Below are 18,616 nucleotides of genomic sequence, written 5' to 3'. Positions count from 1 at the left end.
AACTGTTTTCAAAGGTAGCCCCATGTAGAGGGTATCACAGTAGTCTAATCTGGACATTGCTAAAGCATGAATGGCATTGGCAGAAACATTGCTAGCATGCACCTTGAGATGTCTGACATATGGGAGTTGAAAGCAGGCAATGCCAAGCTTTTAATACGTAAACATTTTAATATTTTACAGTCTCTTCTTTGTCCTGCCTCATAATCTTTCTGAACCCCTTTATAGGCCAGGGTTGTTACTGAATTTCTGCCTACTCCCAGCAGGAAAATAATTACTCCTGCACCCCCTGTTTGCAGTTAGCTTTAATGTAAGTAAAGATTACCGTTGTTATTTATTATGCAGGCTTTCGGGCAATTAAAGGGAAAAAACGAGGTTGTATTCTGAGGTCAGTCTGGTCTTTTCTGCCTCATGGCAAAAAAATAATAATACGAACTTAAACTGTTGAAAATGAACAGCAAGTAAAACGTTTCTGTAAAAATAAGATGTATATTACAAAATAAGCTATACGTTGTATATCATGAACTTAAAAGTTTGGTGATGATTACATTTATGTGAGGTATATTTTCTGTACAAACACCTCGGTAGGAAAAGCTGTTACAAAACTGTTAATCTAAACAGTTATAAAAACATTTAACCACCTCTAAAATGCATATGAAAATAATAGTAAATTAGTTCTAAAGGCTAGCAGCCTTTCATATTGGAAAGGACATTGGAGGTTTGAGTGTGCCTATGTTATGAGGGTGTTAATATGGGGAAAACCAGTTATTACTCAGAGGGTGTGTATATATGTGACTTGTTTAGGTTAAAAAAATAAACATTTAGCAAGCTCTCCGTCTGATAAAAGGTGATCAAGGTAAGGCAGAATGTTTGTAGTTCTTGTCTAGCAGCTGCATTTGAGTGCAAGATGGATATCGCCCAATATGCCTTTGCTATTTTTAGAATATTGTAGCAGGCAAAGCAAACACTTTCTGAGGAGACCCTGTGAAATGGCAGAACCTTCAGCTGTGCTGTTTCAGTCTTTGGCTATGCTCCCAGGTACCACTGCATTTCATATTCTCTATGGATCAGGGGCATTTGGTTCAAAGATAAAAATGCAGTTTTTTAGATGGCCACCTACTGAAACCTATATGCATATATATATATATATATATATATATGCAGGTTTTGGTGTCCTCGGGTGTCTTCCCGTGTAAAAGTTGGGGTGTCTAGGCGACGTTTCGACGAGGTCTCACTCGTCATCTTCAGGCATCTTCAGCCTGAAGATGACGAGTGAGACCTCGTCGAAACGTCGCCTAGACACCCCAACTTTTACACGGGAAGACACCCGAGGACACCAAAACCTGCATTCCTGTACCCGTGAAAATCTACAAAAGCATATATATATATATATATGCTTTCGTAGATTTTCACGGGTACAGGAATGCAGGTTTTGGTGTCCTCGGGTGTCTTCCCGTGTAAAAGTTGGGGTGTCTAGGCGACGTTTCGACGAGGTCTCACTCGTCATCTTCAGGCTGGTGCTTTCGGCTTCTTGTTACTGGAACAGAGCAGGATCTCAGTGTTTGAGTTCCTATAAATACTGTTGAGGGGGTGTGGTGTATAGCCTCCAATGTTCTGGGCAGAGAGGAAGTTCCCAGGCTAGTGTGCCTTTTCTTCTTTTGTTCCTTAATTACTTGAGGGATATCTTGAGTGATTTCTTGAGTGATATCCTGAGTACCACTTAGGTGGGTCATTAGGTGTGGATTAGTTGCTAAAGTCTTTGTGTCTTGACCTCTTGAACTTTGTGAAGAGTTTTTCTGAGAAGATGGCTGTACTGCACTTAGTTGTGCTCTGGCTTGGCTTCGTGTATAGGGGCGAGCTGTGGTTTTGTGGCCTGTGTCAGCCAGATCTGTGTAGGGATTGCAGGGGGGTGCAGCATCCGGAGGTGCCACCATGGTTTGGCTACTGGATGGTGTCTGTAATTTATCTGTGGAGAGGGTCTGGGTTTGGGTCTGGTGTGGTTGATTGGTGATGGCGTTCTGTGTGCCTCTGGATCTGGTGTCAGTTTTTGTGGGGAGGGCTAATTTCCAGATGTCTGGCAAGCGGGATGTGTCGTCACGCTTGTTCATGTTGTGGGGGTGTTTCTCTATCTCGATGGCTTCCATGATTATTCTCTTGTGGTGATGTTCCATGTTAAAGAGCAATTTGGAATCTGCAAAATTAATTTCGTGTCCTGTTTCTTTCATGTGTTGGAAAAGAGAGGAAGTTTTTTCTTCTTTTTTGACGGCATTCTTGTGTTCTGCGATACGTGCATTTATTCGTCTGTTTGTTTGTCCAATGTACGTGGCTGGGCAGACTTTGCAGGGTATTTCATAGACCCCTTGGTTTTCCAACTGGATTTTATCCTTGGGGTAAAAGTGCAGTACAGCCATCTTCTCAGAAAAACTCTTCACAAAGTTCAAGAGGTCAAGACACAAAGACTTTAGCAACTAATCCACACCTAATGACCCACCTAAGTGGTACTCAGGATATCACTCAAGAAATCACTCAAGATATCCCTCAAGTAATTAAGGAACAAAAGAAGAAAAGGCACACTAGCCTGGGAACTTCCTCTCTGCCCAGAACATTGGAGGCTATACACCACACCCCCTCAACAGTATTTATAGGAACTCAAACACTGAGATCCTGCTCTGTTCCAGTAACAAGAAGCCGAAAGCACCAGCCTGAAGATGACGAGTGAGACCTCGTCGAAACGTCGCCTAGACACCCCAACTTTTACACGGGAAGACACCCGAGGACACCAAAACCTGCATATATATATATATATATATATATATATATATATATACACACACACACACACACACATATACACAGAGAGAGAGAGAGTGTGAGTCTTTTAAAAGAGTCTTTTAAAATGTGTACTCTGTATCCATGGGGCCTCTTTTAAAGGACTCACCCTGTATATAGGGTGGGGGGGGGAGGAGAGGGAAATGAATAGAGGGTAGCTCCATTTGGGGCTACCTTTGAAGGTGACCCGGAAACTACAACTAATCCAGAATGCGGCAGCTAGACTGGTGACTGGGAGCGGCCGCCGAGACCACATAACAGCAGTTTTGAAAGGCCTACATTGGCTCCCAGTACGTTTCCAAGCACCATTGAAACTGTTGGTGCTGATCTTTAAAGCCCTAAACAGCCTTGGTCCAGTATACCTGAAGGAGTGTCTCTACCCCCATCATTGTACACTGAGGTCCAGCGCCAAGGGCCTTTGGGCAGTTCCCTCACTGCAAGAAGCCAAGTTGCAGGGAACCAGGCAGAGGGCCTTTTTGGTAGTGGCACCCGCCCTGTGGAACGCTCTTCCACCAGATGTCAAAGAGAACAACAACTACGAGACTTTTAGAAGACATCTGAAGGCAGCCCTGTTTAGGGAAGCTTTTAATGTTTGACGGACTATTGTATTTTAATATTTTGTTGGAAGCCGCTCAGAGTGGCTGGGGAAGCCCAGCCAGATGGGCAGCGTATAAATCAATTATTATTATTATTATTATTGATAAAAAACAATAGGGAGGGAATCTATCTTGGTGGTAGAACAGATGTTTTGCATGTAGAAGGTGCCAGGTTCGATCCTTGGGATCTCCACTTGGAAGGATCACATAAAGAAGATAGAAAAGACCTATGCCTGGGGCACTGCTAATTGGTTTAGTTTCTTTAGTTGAACTGGCTGGTATGGCATAGTTCAGGGATAGCCAACGTCATGCTTGCAGGGACTGATGGGAATTGTAGTCCCAACAACATGTGGAGGGGCCCCATGTTGGTTACCCTCAGTGAAGTGGCTAAGGGACCGAGCTGTGGGGTAGAAAATTCCATCTAGCACAATAAGTTCCTGAGGTCAACTTGTTTAATATTCGCATTCAGCCTCTCAGAGGAAGAAGATCCCTTTTAAAATATCGTTTCAAATTATGTAAGTTTTGTGGGATGAAAAGAAGCAACAAATTTGAACTATTTGATTTTGCCTGATTTCATGGTAGCGTAAGCTTTATTTGGTTGTTGGTCAAGAAACAAATTGTGGAAGCGTGATTTTGTTTCTTTGAAATGCAGCAGGAATTGCCTCCCGTTAAAACTCAGCTTGCCTCAGCTTAAAACATTCGAAAACTTCATTCACTCTAATGTCTGCCTTGTTACTTCCCAGGGGACTAACTGCTGTTTTCTGTTCCGATGTGCAGAAACACTTTTACCTACGGACCTCAAATTATTTCTTGCTAGGACTAAACTGCTAAACCTTTGTTACCCATGCTTGAATGTTATTGAAGTCTGTGTGATTTTCACCACATGATAGCCATCATACTGTGTATGCAAAAGTTGAATTGAGAGCGGCATCAGACAAATTGGAGAGTCATGTAGAACCTACTTAAAAAGACTTAACTAGGTGGCACCATTTTGGTTGGCAGCTGACTAGCTTCCAGCATCTCAGATAAATTTGCTGTTATTATTCCACTTTAGGAATGGAATAGACTGCATAACTGGGGCGTGGAGATATATATTTCCCTATTTGGTTAAAAGTGCAAGCAACTTCCTGACCATCTGAACCCAGCTTTGCTCTTTAGCTTTACATTCATTTTTGCTTCTCCTAGACTCTACACAGAAAGGAATCAGAAGTGTATAACGATTGCACTGGGAGGCTCAAAAAGGTGTTTGTATGTGTACTATTATTATTACTTTTATTGTATATATCCCGCCCATTTGGCGGGGTTCCCCCAGCCTCTCTAGGTGGTTTCCAGCACATATAAAAACATTAAAAAATGTCAAACATAAAAACCTCCCAATGCATGGTTGCCTTCAGATGTCTTCTAAAAGTTGTGTAATTCTTATCAACAACAAGCTCTGTGCATTGTACATAAAATAAATTCTGTGGAGGAAAATGGATATCCACATTCTTTGTCCACTTTTTCTGTTCCTCCTTAGCATCTGCACTGCTCACACAAGGTAAACAGTTCAATCTTGTTGATGTCTACTGAGAAATAAGTGCCATTATTTTGAGTGCAGTTTGCTCCCAGGGAAGGGCATTTCGAATCAGAACTCATATCGCTTGTCCAAACAAGTGTATGGCAGGAAGAGAGAGATGTTTTTTTATGGGATATTGAGGTACAAGTGAGACACAAAAAGGCCTTTAGCCACTGGAAATCACTTCCATGTCTTTGTTGTGCCTCAGAGAGGAGGCAGTGTGTTATAGCGGTTAAACTATTGTGCGGGGGAAATCCAGGTTCACACTGAGCTGTAAATCTTGCTGGGTGACCTTGGCCTAGTCGCAATTTCTCATCTTAACCTACCTTACAGGATAGATGGGGAGCAAGTCCTGTGTATGGCACTCTTAAGTCCTTGGAGTAAGGGCAGGGTGAACCTAAAATCATATAGGTTAGTTATCAGTTTCAGACAAAACAAAACAATGACTAATCTGGAATCTAAAGGACATGTTGGGTACTGTGCTAACAGCTAGATTCCATAATTTACATCATGCACCAGCAGTCAGCATATTGGTGTCTCTGTCTCTTGTTTTTCTGTTTACATCTTGCAAGTCCTTTCTGCTTCACAAGTGCATTAAAGAGAGAAGATAAACACACTGTGACGGGTAATCAGCTGAGTATATAGAGCTTCCTCCACCCACTTCCTTCAAACTAAACATGGTCAGCTGAGTTTTTAAGCTGTTCCTTTATCTCTCCCCCCACCCCAAACCATGTCACACACTGCAGGCGTGAAATATGCTTGTCGACTCTTAAGTTCTCAGTGTCCACATCATTACAAAAATACAAAGGCTGAGCTTATGCTAGCATACTTGCTGTCAAGTTTTAGGACTGAATTATTTTAAAGTGTGAACTTCCCCAGGGCGAAAAGCACAGAGACATATAGCGAGCCAACTGAGAGCGAAAAAGGCGGGGGGAAAGGGGGATATATATCACTTATAGCAAATACACTTAAAATGGTAGGAACCTAAATAACAGAAATTCCGGCAAACAGCCGACACTCTTATTATTATTTTGCTGGATCTCCGATACAAATTGTGATGAAGGGAAGAGGAAAACAGGAACCAATACATAGTTAACACAAGGTGTTTGTGCAACATCAATTCTTGTTGCTCTTTCACAGTGCATCTGTTTTCAAATAGGTCTCGTTTAGCATGACCTACAGGTGCGCCAAACTGAGCAAATAAAGGGAAGGAAAATCTGATTAGCAGCACAGTCTTTAGTTGCGTTCAGTTAGAAGTTAAGTCCCATTGATTCCAGTAAGACATGATTCCAAGCAACTCTCTTTAGGGTTGCAGTGTCAAGCCATCAAGCATAAGTGAGTCGTATTAACTTCTGTTTGCCCTGTGGGTTTAACAAGATGTCATGGCTGCTGCCAGCTTGCATCTCCTCCATGCATCATATTGGTAACATCAAGTCAAAGCCTGTTCCTTATCTTGCCCTGGCCAAGATTCCTACGACACATGAATATTGTCGGTTCAGCATATGTCAAGTTCTGTATTGTGGATCTGGCCTTGAATACCATTCAGATATTGCAGCTGGTACAAAACATGCAGTGGTTGAACCTTTTTGCACAGAGCCATATTAGCCTGTCCTTATGACACCAAATACTGGCTACCTGTTCATTATAGAGATTAATTCAGTGTGCTAGTTTTGATGTATAAAGCTCTGAACAGTTTGGGACCTGATTACCTGAAGGAATGCCTCTGCCTGTATTTCCCTGTCTGTATTTTAAGATCAGTTATGGAGTCTGTTTGATGATACCATAATTGCGTGAAGTTATAGGACCCTTTTGGCATTGACACCCCTGCTCTGGGATACAGTCACCTCCCCAATTGCCTGGTGGCAATGTTGTCCACCTTTTGGCCTTTTCCTCTCCCTGCATTTCAACATGATTATTTTTGACCTGTGTCGGGACAGATAGGAGAGACAAAGTAGCGTTCTGTAATTTTACTGTTTTCATAATGGTTTCCTCCCCCATCCTCCTCTCTCTCTCTTTCTCTCTCTCTCTCTCTGTGTGTGTGTGGGGGGGGGGGTTGTTGTATCGCAATGAAATTGTTGCTACCAGCCCTGAGATCATCTGTGACGAAATACAAGACATAAATTTCATAAATAAAACAAAACAAAACTGGCCAGCAGAGTTGCACAAAGACTTGGCCAAGATGACCATTAAATGCTCATATTTTACAGGTAAACAGGGCTTGAGTCTTCACAGTTGGTAAAGCGTTAGGCGTGGCTGATTATTATTATTTTGCCTTGGATTTTTCTTTGCTATTGTTAATCTACTGGGGGAGTCAGGAATCCTCACTAATCTTCTGCAACTCACCCAAATATCTATAGGTATGTTTCAGTCGGCTGTCTGATCACCCCCATTGAAAGGTAAACAAGTGCTTCTTCAGCTTGGAATACTGTATGTGATACATGAGATACATGATAAATCCGCCAAAGAGCTTTAGAACAGCCGTTACTCAAACGAGGGACATTTTATACTAACTCTTTATAGTAACTTACTGCCCTTCTAAGAGTTTGGTTCTGAGTTTACTTAGTCCAAAATCATCGGCAGTTTGATTTTGCTGAAGGCCAGTGAGAGGTTTGGGTTTGCTCTTGTAGTTTTGGTAGAAGGAGCCATCGCTGGCAAGTAATTTTGTTGGAGTAAAACTTGTCAAATCGGAAGCATATATTTGTTTTGGGGAGGCAGAACAACATCCCAGTGTACTCCGTGGTGGCATTTGTGCTGAAATGGGAACTCCCAGTCCACCAGTAGCAAACAGCAAAGTTGATATCTGTAACTTGACCCTATAGAAATAGATCTATTTTTAATTTGTGCTGAATCTCAAAGACACAACGCTTAAGCCAAATCAATTAGTCACGTAGGTGGACAAATGCCAGATATGGAGCGCAGTCCCCCCCCCCTTTGCTGGCTTTTAAATAATAATGAAAATGCTGTTTCCTTTAACAGGAGGAATTTAAAATCTGCCAAAGGCTAATCACTGTGATAGGGTTGGATCTATCCCAAAATTAAGCCACTTAAAGTCTGCAAACACTTCTTTTGGGTGGGCAAGGCCCTGAAATTCCACCTAGACTGCCTTCAAACAAACAAGTTTGCCAAAACAAAGCACTAAAGACAGTTCTTCAGTCAAATCATATGCTAGGTTAAAAAATGTGTTTGAATCATGTGCTTGGGATTTTCTGCATGTTTCTCATTTTAAAAAAGCAGCACCCGGGGCAAGGCAAGTAATTTGTGCCCCCTAACCCGTGGATTTGCGCCACCTAACCCTAACCCCCAGATGTTGCGCCCGGTGCAGCTGGCCCCCCCTGCACCCCCCACGCTACGCCACTGTTTGTCTGATTGGACTGATTTGAACTCAAGAGAAATTCCATAAATCCATTTGCAAATCAGATGTACTTCTTAAATGGAACTAGGGCAACAAAGTCCGTAACCTCACTTTGATGAAACTGAAACATACTTTATATTGTAAACCACCCTGTGATCTTTGAATGAAGAGTGGTATAGAAATTTAATTAAAAAAATAAAAATAAACCATTTTTAATACTGTTTTAATTAATTACTTGCTGTTTCAATTAATTTGTGTGTGCATATATTCACACACTATTTCATTTTTAAACAGTTTTCATTTTGTAAACAACCGTAAAGTTTTTCTATCATCCATATTTTAACGTGTATTTAAGGTAATACACACTTTTTCTCTGTAAGCAGCTTTGCCTAATATGCACATACTTGCAAAATAATTTCCCCTAAAACAATTCATTTTTGTATATTTTAATGAATATATGCATTTAAATGCACACTCTACCCTAAATAGATGTATTTTCGCACACATTCCTTGGCTGGAGTAGCGAGGATTTCAAAGGATGGCCTTGTTCCGGTTCATGTATTATTTCAGAAAGCGTGAGCTAGATAGATTTGCCTTTAAATGTGAACAGAATCAAACTTCTCTCCCATCGCTACTAATGGCTAATATGGCGTTTCCCAGCTGAGTGATAGATAAGAGCATAAGAAAAGCCCTGCTGGATCGTGCCAAAGGCCCATGTCGTTCAGCATCACAGTAGCCAAACAGATGCCTTTGTGAATTGATTAATAAGCTTTGGTGCCTTTCATCAGATCACTAGTGCTGGGCTAATAATCATGCAGCTAGAATGAAACCTTATGGTAATTTGCAAGTAGCTTCTCTGTGTGAACTCTTTAAAGATGTTCAGGAGCACAGGATTTCTAGCCTTGGTAAGGTTAAAATAATTGCAAAGAGAGGAACACACACCTTTTGTTATTTTTGGAGGGTGGGTGTTATTAAATCCCCGACAATCTTTCAGATCAAATCGATTGGGATCTAAGCATGCACACTCTTATACAATTGCACTATTCTGTTGCCGAAGGGTACACATTTTCATTAGAATTAGATCATGAATTTTGCAGCGACTTTTTCTGTGTGGACCCCTTCTTACCCAGACTAAGAATTGCTACATTCCATTTTCAGAGTTAATATTCCCGGCTGCGATGATGACGCTCCACTCATCACATTTGAGTCTGATCTGGATTACCCCCCCCCCAAAAAAAACCCCTTCCCACCCCCCTTTGTTTTCTCCAACTTGTTCTGAGCTGCATCATTATAGGAGCAGATTTCATTCCTTGAAATCTGGAAGCGCAGAATGTTGTGCAAGTCTTCAGGGACTCCACGGGAAATGTAAAAAATGATCGCTCAGCAGCAGAATCTTAGCAATAGCAAGTAACCTAGTAACTGCACTTGGAATGTTAAAAAAATACAACAGTTCAGTGACAAAATAGATCCATTAATTGTTCCCAACTGAATGAATTTCAAATGCTGCATTAATTTATTTATTAGAAATAACAAAAGTTTGAAAATGCTGTGTTAGTATATATATATATATATCCTGCTGCAAGAATGGCACGTTTCTTTGACATGTAGAAATTATTCCTATTCCAAGATCCTGACTGTGTCACAGAGAGGTGCAAGAAGGGAGAAATGGTGCAGACGCCACTGGATTATAAATGGAATGCTGTTGGATCAAACCAAACGTCTATCTAATTGAGCACCCTGTTTCTCACAGCGGGTAACTGTGAGGGCAAGTGCCCCTGAGGGCAAGGGCCTTCTCCTGCTGTTATTTCCCAGTGACCGGTCCTCAGAAACATGCTGTTCAATCTGGAGGTAGTATATAGCCATCATGACTAGCACTCACGTTAAGAGCATCTTCATGTGATCTTCAGGTGCCTCCACCTGCAGAAGTGAAGAAGATGGCTACGTGAGGCAGGGACTTTTCCGTGCACCCGGTTTTTTGAACTCTTTCCCTATTTTTTAGTGGGATATTTCTGCTGAAAATGGATCTTCCTGAAAGATTGGAGTCCTGACCTCGTGACGACTGGAAATCTCACTCAAAAATCGCTACAGGTTCTGAGATTTTCACCGGGCATTGACCACACACATATAAACATATTTGACAGTCATAAGGACTGTTAACATTTTTTAAAAAAATGAGAATTGAAATTCATAGGATACTGTATTCTGTGGCTAATGAATTTTGTTTTTCGTTTTTCTGTGCTTCCCTAGAATAATACTATTTGTACCACACTGGTTATATAGAATAATCACAGAAGTTGTTTATCTTCCTTGTGACTGGATGTTAAGCACTTACATTTGAAAACATTAGCAGTTTTGTTACAAACAGCATTCCCTGCTGTTATAGATTGAACTTCCGAACAAAATGACACTGCAAAGCTGACATAGTTAAAAACTAGGAGAAAAATGAAAGCAGGAGGGTTTTTAAAGACTGAGGGATGGGTAAGACAAATGGTTCTGCCTTTAAGATATTAAGATGGCTTGTAATGAAGGAACAGCTGAAGGGCACAGTGACAAAACAGGGAGACTGGAGCTAAGAGCATACATTTTTCTGGCATATATTTGTGTTCCAAGTCAAGGGGATTGTGACTCCTTTAATTCCAAAACTGATTCAAAAAATACAGCATGTTGCTTTTCAGATATCCTGATTTATTTGCTCTTTCCAAAAACTTGAATTGGGCATTTAGTTTCATATTCCAGACTAGAATTTTTTAGATGTTATTTCCCAAGCACTTAATGTTATCATCCTCTGAAGCCAAATTGGTCACACTCCTAGTCAGATTAATTCTGTTAAATGTGAAGTGGTCAGAGATCTCGGAGTGATGCAGACACTGTTGTAACGCTTCATCTACTTGCCATGTGCTAAACTAATCCGTTCCAGACATGTTTTTAAAAGATAAGTCTACGGTTGTGTTCAGTCCAGTGAGAGCCACTCATAATGCCATGGCAAGATTGTAATCCTTTGGTGGCTTGTCAGGGCTGACAGCTCTATTAATTTATGACCCACGTTGCAGATCGGTTGTTAAAAAGGAAATGGTTATAAGTAATTAAGCCACTTGTCCGAGTGGGTTTCATAGGGCAGGTACCAAGATAATTTTATCTAGCTTTCTAGGTCATAGAGTTACTCAAATGAGGACTCTGACAATTAGAGAAGATGAAAGTGCGACTGAAGGAGAAGAAATCAGATTTTCACGTTCCTTAAACCTGTATTCCTGCATAAACCAATGTTTCAGGGACTGAAGGCCGGATCGGATGTGGTACCAATATAATCTTACATACTTTTATGTGCCACAGAGTTAATAAAAGGAGGAGTCTAAAAACTGGAGAAAGATGAGAGAAGAAATAAGATTTTTATAGCCCTTAATCCTATTTTCCTGAATAAATCAATGTTTCACCATTTGCACTCTATTCATATATGAACCAGGTTTTGTTTGTGTCTGTGTATGGGGGAGTCATCTATCTTTATATTTATTTTTTTAAATGACCACAAAAATGGCAGGCTCAGGTGAGGGGAGCTTAACTTTGTTCCCTTCCCCTTGTTACTTTCCTCTGCTTCTATCATTGTCAGCCCTTTTCCTTGAGTGGTTTCAGATTTTGGTAGCATTAGACTCCCTACGATCACCCATCATTTTATATGTGAATGGGGCAGGCATATTTTATGCAGTTATTGGTACAATTATTTGTCACGTTTCCTCCATAGAGCTCAAGGTGACCTACATGGTTCTCCTCATGCCCTCACAACAATCTTGAGAGGTATGTTGGGCTGAGAGACAAGGACTGGGCCCAAGGTTGTTGTTGTCGTTTAGTCGTGTCCAACTCTTCGTGACCCCATGGATCAGAGCACGCCAGGCACTCCTGTCTTCCACTGCCCCCCGCAGTTTGGTCAAACACATGCTGGTAGCTTCGAGAACACTGTTCAGCCATCTCGTCCTCTGTTGTCCCCTTCTCCTTGTGCCCTCCATCTTTCCCAACATCAGGGTCTTTTCCAAAGAGTCTTCTCATGAGGTGGCCAAAGTACTGAAGTCTCAGCTTCACGATCTGTCCTTCCAGTGAGCACTCAGGGCTGATTTCCTTCAGAATGGATAGGTTTGATCTTCTTGCAGTCCATGGGACTCTCAACAGTCTCCTCCAGCACCATAATTCAAAAGTATAAATTCTTCGGCGATCAGCCTTCTTTATGGTCCAGCTCTCGGCCCAAGGTTATCCTGTGAGTTTCATGGCTGAGTGGAGATTTGAACCAGGGTCTCCCACGCCCTAAGTCCTGTACTCTAACCTCTACTCCACAGTGCATAAGCAAACATGGGTACAACTGTCATGGCAGGTTTGGCCCCCTTTTTTGCAAAAGAAAATCAGAGCTACATTGCAATCTTATGCAGGTTTACTTAGAAACAAGTCCCACTGAGTTCAGTGAGACTGATGCCCAAATAAGTGCCCATAGGCAGTCGTAATATTGCATGAATTTATCTATGCATTTGTTGTCTTTTGCAACTGGTGATAATGATGATAATAATAATAAAACTATGTAATTACACTAGATAGAAGATCTGAGAGAGGAAAAACAGCTGGGGAAGATGGTTTAATCCAACCATAGAGCAGACAGCAACTAATTGGGGACATGCATTTTTGTTCCACTCCTTTTGCGGGGGAAACTGCACATAAGCTTAAAGAGGTCTCTTTAGAGCAAATGTAGACTCTTAAATTTCCTTTAGGGAGGACATTCTCTCCCCACGAGGGAGTTCAGTGCTCTCCACTATCACTTGGTGGCTGGATTTAAATCAATGTAGATTCAAGGCTACCTACACTCTGTAATGTCATGTTTCCCCCATTAAGTCCTCTTTTATGCTCTCTGATTTACAATCAGAAGAGGTACAACAATAAACGCTTACTTGAGTTCAGGGTCAGACTATGGCTGTCTTTGTGGAGAAAGCAGACTTGCAAATAATATTAGCTCAATAGCCTTTTAACCCATGCAGTTCTGAAATGAGATGGGAGAGGTGCTTTCTGTTTTTGTTTCTTTTTCTTTTTTGCTATTTCCGTGGCTTGGTAGCACAGCTTTGAGAAACAGAAACGGCAAGATAAGCTTAAAATAGAAGTTACTGCCAAATCCATCCTGTCAAGCCACCTGGCATGACTGTAGAGAGGAGCACAATGGCAAACGCTCCAGTGGTAGTTAAATTCGAACATTGGGTGTTGGTTTTGTTGTGTTTTTTTTAATTGCTCTAAAAATATTCACTGACCACATTGACAGACATCTGGCTGTCAGGAGCCATGTCAGTACTGCTGCTCTTTATAACTGATATCTGGAATGGATAACCTAATAATAATAATAATAATAATAATAATAATAATAATAATAATAATTATTATTCACTGACCACATTGACAGACATCTGGCTGTCAGGAGCCATGTCAGTACTGCTGCTCTTTATAACTGATATCTGGAATGGATAACCTAATAATAATAATAATAATAATAATAATAATAATAATAATAATAATAAATAAATAAATAAATAAAATGTATTTATAGTCCACCTTTCTCCCAAACTGGGATTCAAGGCAACTTACAGCGTTTAAAAACATCCTTATAAACTATGATGTAATAAATACTAGGTAAGAATGATAGTTAAAATACATTACTGTAAAACATATTTAAAGCCAGCATTAATGTACAGTTTGCCCTGACAGCAGCCCAGTGTTGAGTATTGTCTGCACCTTAGTTTTCAGAGGATAAAAAGAGGGAGGCAGCCTAACCTCTCTTGGTAGGGAATTCAGCAATACGGAAGCAGCCACGAAAAGGTTTCTTTCTCTCTCGTGTCACCAGCAACTGTGCCTCTGTTGTCGATGAGCCCAAGAGAAGGTGTTCACCCAAGGATCTTAACACCCAGGCAGGTTTGCATAGGGAAATACCATCCTTCAGGTAACCTGGGCCCAAGCCACACATGACTGCAAACTGTGCCCTTCAGGTGAGCCAGCATGCCAATGTTCAGAGATGATGGTACGTATAGTCTAGAACATCTGCTGGACTAGAGGTTCACCATCCCTCCTTCATATAGTTGAATCTGATACTTACCTACTTACCTTCCAGTAGCCCCACATATTTCTGAGCAGACATATGTATAGGATTGCGTTATTAATTCACACCTGTTTCCTTGACATATTCCGAGGTTATTCCCAGTTGATAGTAGAAGTGGGACTGTGATTGTGATTTCACCCAGCCATGCTATAAATCAATGGGGGAAGTTGGTTAGAGCTTGGTGCCGGTTGATAGTTCTCAGGCTCCCTTTCAACTCTACAATTCCTGGCATATCTAGGTTGGTCTGGGAGATATCTTTGTTGGAAAGCAGTTGCCAGTTAGTGTGGACAATACTAAGGTAGATGGACCAATGGTCTGACACATTATAAGGCAGTTTTCTACAGTCCTGTGAGCTTCTCTATACATCTGAAGCCTTTATGGCTCTAATATTTATAAAATCTGATTAATTTGTATGTAATTGGGGACATACTGTCTCCTGCTGCTAAGAACTGTTCCTTGTACCAATGTTTATGATAGCCCAGATCTGTTTGCAGGGAAAGGCATGACTAGCGGAATGGGAACTCTGTCAGGCCTCACCTTACTGGAGCATCACTCGAGAAAATATTCTTAGTACAAAAAGGAAACTAAACAGAACGAATCAAATGTAACCTTCGGCAGCCCGCCATGGTTTCAAATCGAGTGCAGTGTACCCAGGCTAAAAATGAAATTAGCAAAAGAGAAACCCAACCACTTCAAGCAAATTTGCAAAAGTAGAACTGAAAGCTCCACTTGCAAGACCACACAAACTGACAAAAAGCCCAACTGACCCCCTGACAGAAGGGGAAATCCGTCGGATTTTGACGTTGTGCAAGTCTTAAGAATTGGCACTGAAGTGCTTGATTGAGAAAATGCATCTTGCTCCTTGTTCTGGGTTTTCTGGAGAGGGAAAAATGAAAATTGTGTCTGATTTGGAGCCTGGCGCATTCTGTGAAGATGTGAACCAACACAAAGTTAGAGCAGGAGCTTATTGTGTCTTCTTTGGCCACCAAGGCAACTGAGGAACTGCTTGTTGTTTAAGCTGCATGATAACTTTCTTGCTCCTTTGCCTCAGTCCCTGCTGACTATACATTTCCCCTGTTTTCTGTACTCAGTCCTGGCATCTTATTATGGAGGGAGGCTACTTGTCCCATCCTGTCTGATTCAGGCAGTTCCAGTCATTTCAACCTGATAAGCCAGAGGTCCTCCATATTCTATCTGTCCCAGTGAATATGGCAGCTCTGTGAACTTGTGAACCTTGGTTTCATGGATCTGCTTCTTCCATTCAGTATCTTTGGATGGAAGGGAGCTGAAGAAATTGCATTTGGAAGGAAGCACAATATAAATTGGGCATTTAGTTTTATATTTCCCACTGCTTGCACAGTTTCTGCGGATATCTCCAAAGTGTCTTGCATTTAGGAATAAATGGGAATATGTCATGCACATCAGAATGAACATCCAGTCCTGCATGTTGGGTATAACTTTCAGTGAGATGCACATTCAAATGCAGATTCAAGCCTTTGCTTTCAGTGGAATGCAGACCTGGGTGTTCATCCCCATTCTTAACCCCTTGTGCATCCAATCACCAATAAATTTCCCCCCACACCCAAGAAACAGACCAAAAGCGGGATTGGGAGAATCATCTATCTACTCCAGCAAAACTACAATACCTACAATACCCCAGAGTTTCTGGGGAAGCTCAACCAGATGGACAGAGTATAAATAATAAATTATTATTATATTACTTTAGAAATTCCAGACTACCATGGTATACCTAGTCTAGCCCTATTAAGTTGGCCTCTGTTCAGTTTGAGAGAGAGGCTATTTTTCCCCCTGCCTTCTCCACATTTCCTCTTGTATCTTCATTTTATCTTCTGTGTGGAGATTTCCTCATAGTTGTAAGTTTGGAAAACCATCCAAGAGCTGTTGCAGGGTTTTTGGGTTTTTTTTGATATTGCACTTAATGCCCTGTCCTTTTAGTAGCTTTTTAATGCTGAATTGCAGGTTCAGCGAGAAATTAGGCTTGTAAAGATGTTTGCCTGAAAGTGCAGTGATTGATATTTACAAGGAATGCAGTGCTGGGTAGCTGCATAAGCTTTTCAAAAGAAGCTACATTTCAACAGGAAAACATAGGTTATGAGGCTTTACTGAATTTAATAGTAAAACTTAAGTTAACTTTAAATAACCAAACTTCTTGCTCAATTAAGATTTTGTTTTTTTTTTAAAAAAAGATCACCAACTCTGACAAACCATACCAAAATCTGCAGCAACAGAACTACTGAAATAAGTAAATAAATAAAACATGCAAGTACATCAGAGAGAGAGAGGAATCAAGGAAAGAAGCAACGTGTAAAGGAAAAAAGAAACACTGCGAATAAAACGAATGAATTTTACCCTGTAGTAGTGTATCGATATTCTCCACTTTCAAGAGCTACCCTCTCCGCTTCCCATACTGAGCTCACATGAGACTTTGGGAAGAACATTTGACAGCAACCACAAAGTGTGATTTCACTTCTGTTTGAATGATTTGCAGCAGCCTCCACTGCAGAAGGTGTTGGAAGGAATATTCACACTTGGAGCAATTTTTATTTTTATTTTTATGGCAGCATTTCTCAAGGATGGTGAAATGAAAGAGGGAGGGGAGGGGGAAATACAAAGAAAGTCCAAAAGTGGGAGGCGAAATGAATGTAAAAAAATTACCTTTGTACGCTAGGCTAGTTTGTACACACAGAGAGACATCCTTCTCTATCTTCCATCCAGAGAAGCAAGATGCAACATCAGAGTTCAGGGACATGTTCCAGACAGGCAAAAACATTTTTTTGGGGGGGAGAACGAGGGTCACTGGGATGCGTGTGGCCTGGAGAGAGACATGAGAGTCGGGTAGAGAAAGATCTGGTGGCTGCATTGGGCTCCTGAGCCTCAGATCCCTAAACCCCAGGTTGAGCTTTTCCAGTGACCTGTATCTTGTATAAATCTGTTTGTAAGAGCAACTACTGACAGTTATAGCGGTCTTTCCCCAGCTGCAGAAACATAGAGTAACAGTGTGGCTGCTGCAAGAGATTTCTCTCTTCTCTCTCACACACACCAATTTTCTTCCATGACCAGTGGCGTAGCGTGGGGGGTGCAGGGGGGCCCGGCCGCACCGGGTGCAACATCGGGGGGGGGGGCGTGCTCGCACTTGCGAGGGGATCTATGGGGACCCTGCTCCGGGTTAGGGGGTGCAAATTACTTGCCTTGCCCCGAGTGCTGACAACCCACGCTACGCCACTGTCCATGACTAGTCAGTAGAGGCACAGCTTGACGCTAATTCTGAAAGCTGCTCAGTGCACCCCACTAAAGGTGGAATAGTTTTGTAATGAATACAGCAAGGCCTCATAACTGCTTATCAAGCCTGTCGCAGGTGGTTGTTGTATAGGATCTGTCATGCCCACATATAATATATCCCACCTGATTCACCTTACTGGAGCGGAAGCATTTGGATCTGAGTTGATTTCCCCCCTCTCACTGATGATCGATCAGATTCCCTCCCTCTCCATCACCACCACCAAATACGTCCAGCTAAAATTCCCTCACCAAGGAAGCTCATTGCCAGCTCTTCACCTCAGAAGGCTCTGTTTTATTTTTATTTGTCCGTGGGGCTGCCATTCCTGTTTTGACTGGCAGCGCTAATAATCTACAGGGGTTCTGTTTTTTATTTCATTTTGCTAACAATTTAAAGGTGCAGCCTTCTGGAGAAGGGTACCAGCGCAAATCTGCTTGCAGTCTCTCAAAAGACAGGATAAGAATGGGGAAGTTCGAGACAAAAGAAGGCAATATGCTTTAACCTGCTTCCCAAGTGCAAATAAATGATGGAAACAATCATGACAGCTGCTTCTCTCTGGGACTGCAGCAGTCGCTGGGGAGCCAACAATACCTAAGGGTTATGAAACAGATGACAGATGTGCCCATTAAGAGGCACATGGGCCTAGTTCCTGTCATGTCCTCTAGCTGTTTCCCCTAATATGTATTATCTCAATCTTGTTCAGCTAACTAGACTTTATCTGTGGCCTATTATCCATCTGACACCAGTTAAGATGCAGGGTGGGAAAGATGCTTGACGTGACCTGGCTGAAAATCATTATGCTCCTGCTTTGCGGTACTTTTGTTGAACGTGTGGTGATGATAGTTAATAAACATGTTTGTTTATTGTATTTATTGGC

General features: G+C 41.6%; 1 protein-coding gene across 19 annotated transcripts in view; it reads left to right on the top strand.

Moving 5' to 3' along the window:
• The window catches only part of MBNL1 (muscleblind like splicing regulator 1), a 180,307-nt gene that overhangs the window by 48,918 nt on the left and 112,773 nt on the right, over nucleotides 1–18,616 (top strand). The gene's annotated exons all lie outside the window — the stretch shown is intronic.

This window comes from Podarcis melisellensis (assembly GCF_964234715.1).
Source record: "Podarcis melisellensis genome assembly, chromosome: 5".
Taxonomy (NCBI): domain Eukaryota; kingdom Metazoa; phylum Chordata; class Lepidosauria; order Squamata; family Lacertidae; genus Podarcis; species Podarcis melisellensis.
The sequence above is the reverse complement of the archived record's forward strand: the minus strand, read 5'-3'. Positions and strand labels throughout refer to the sequence as shown.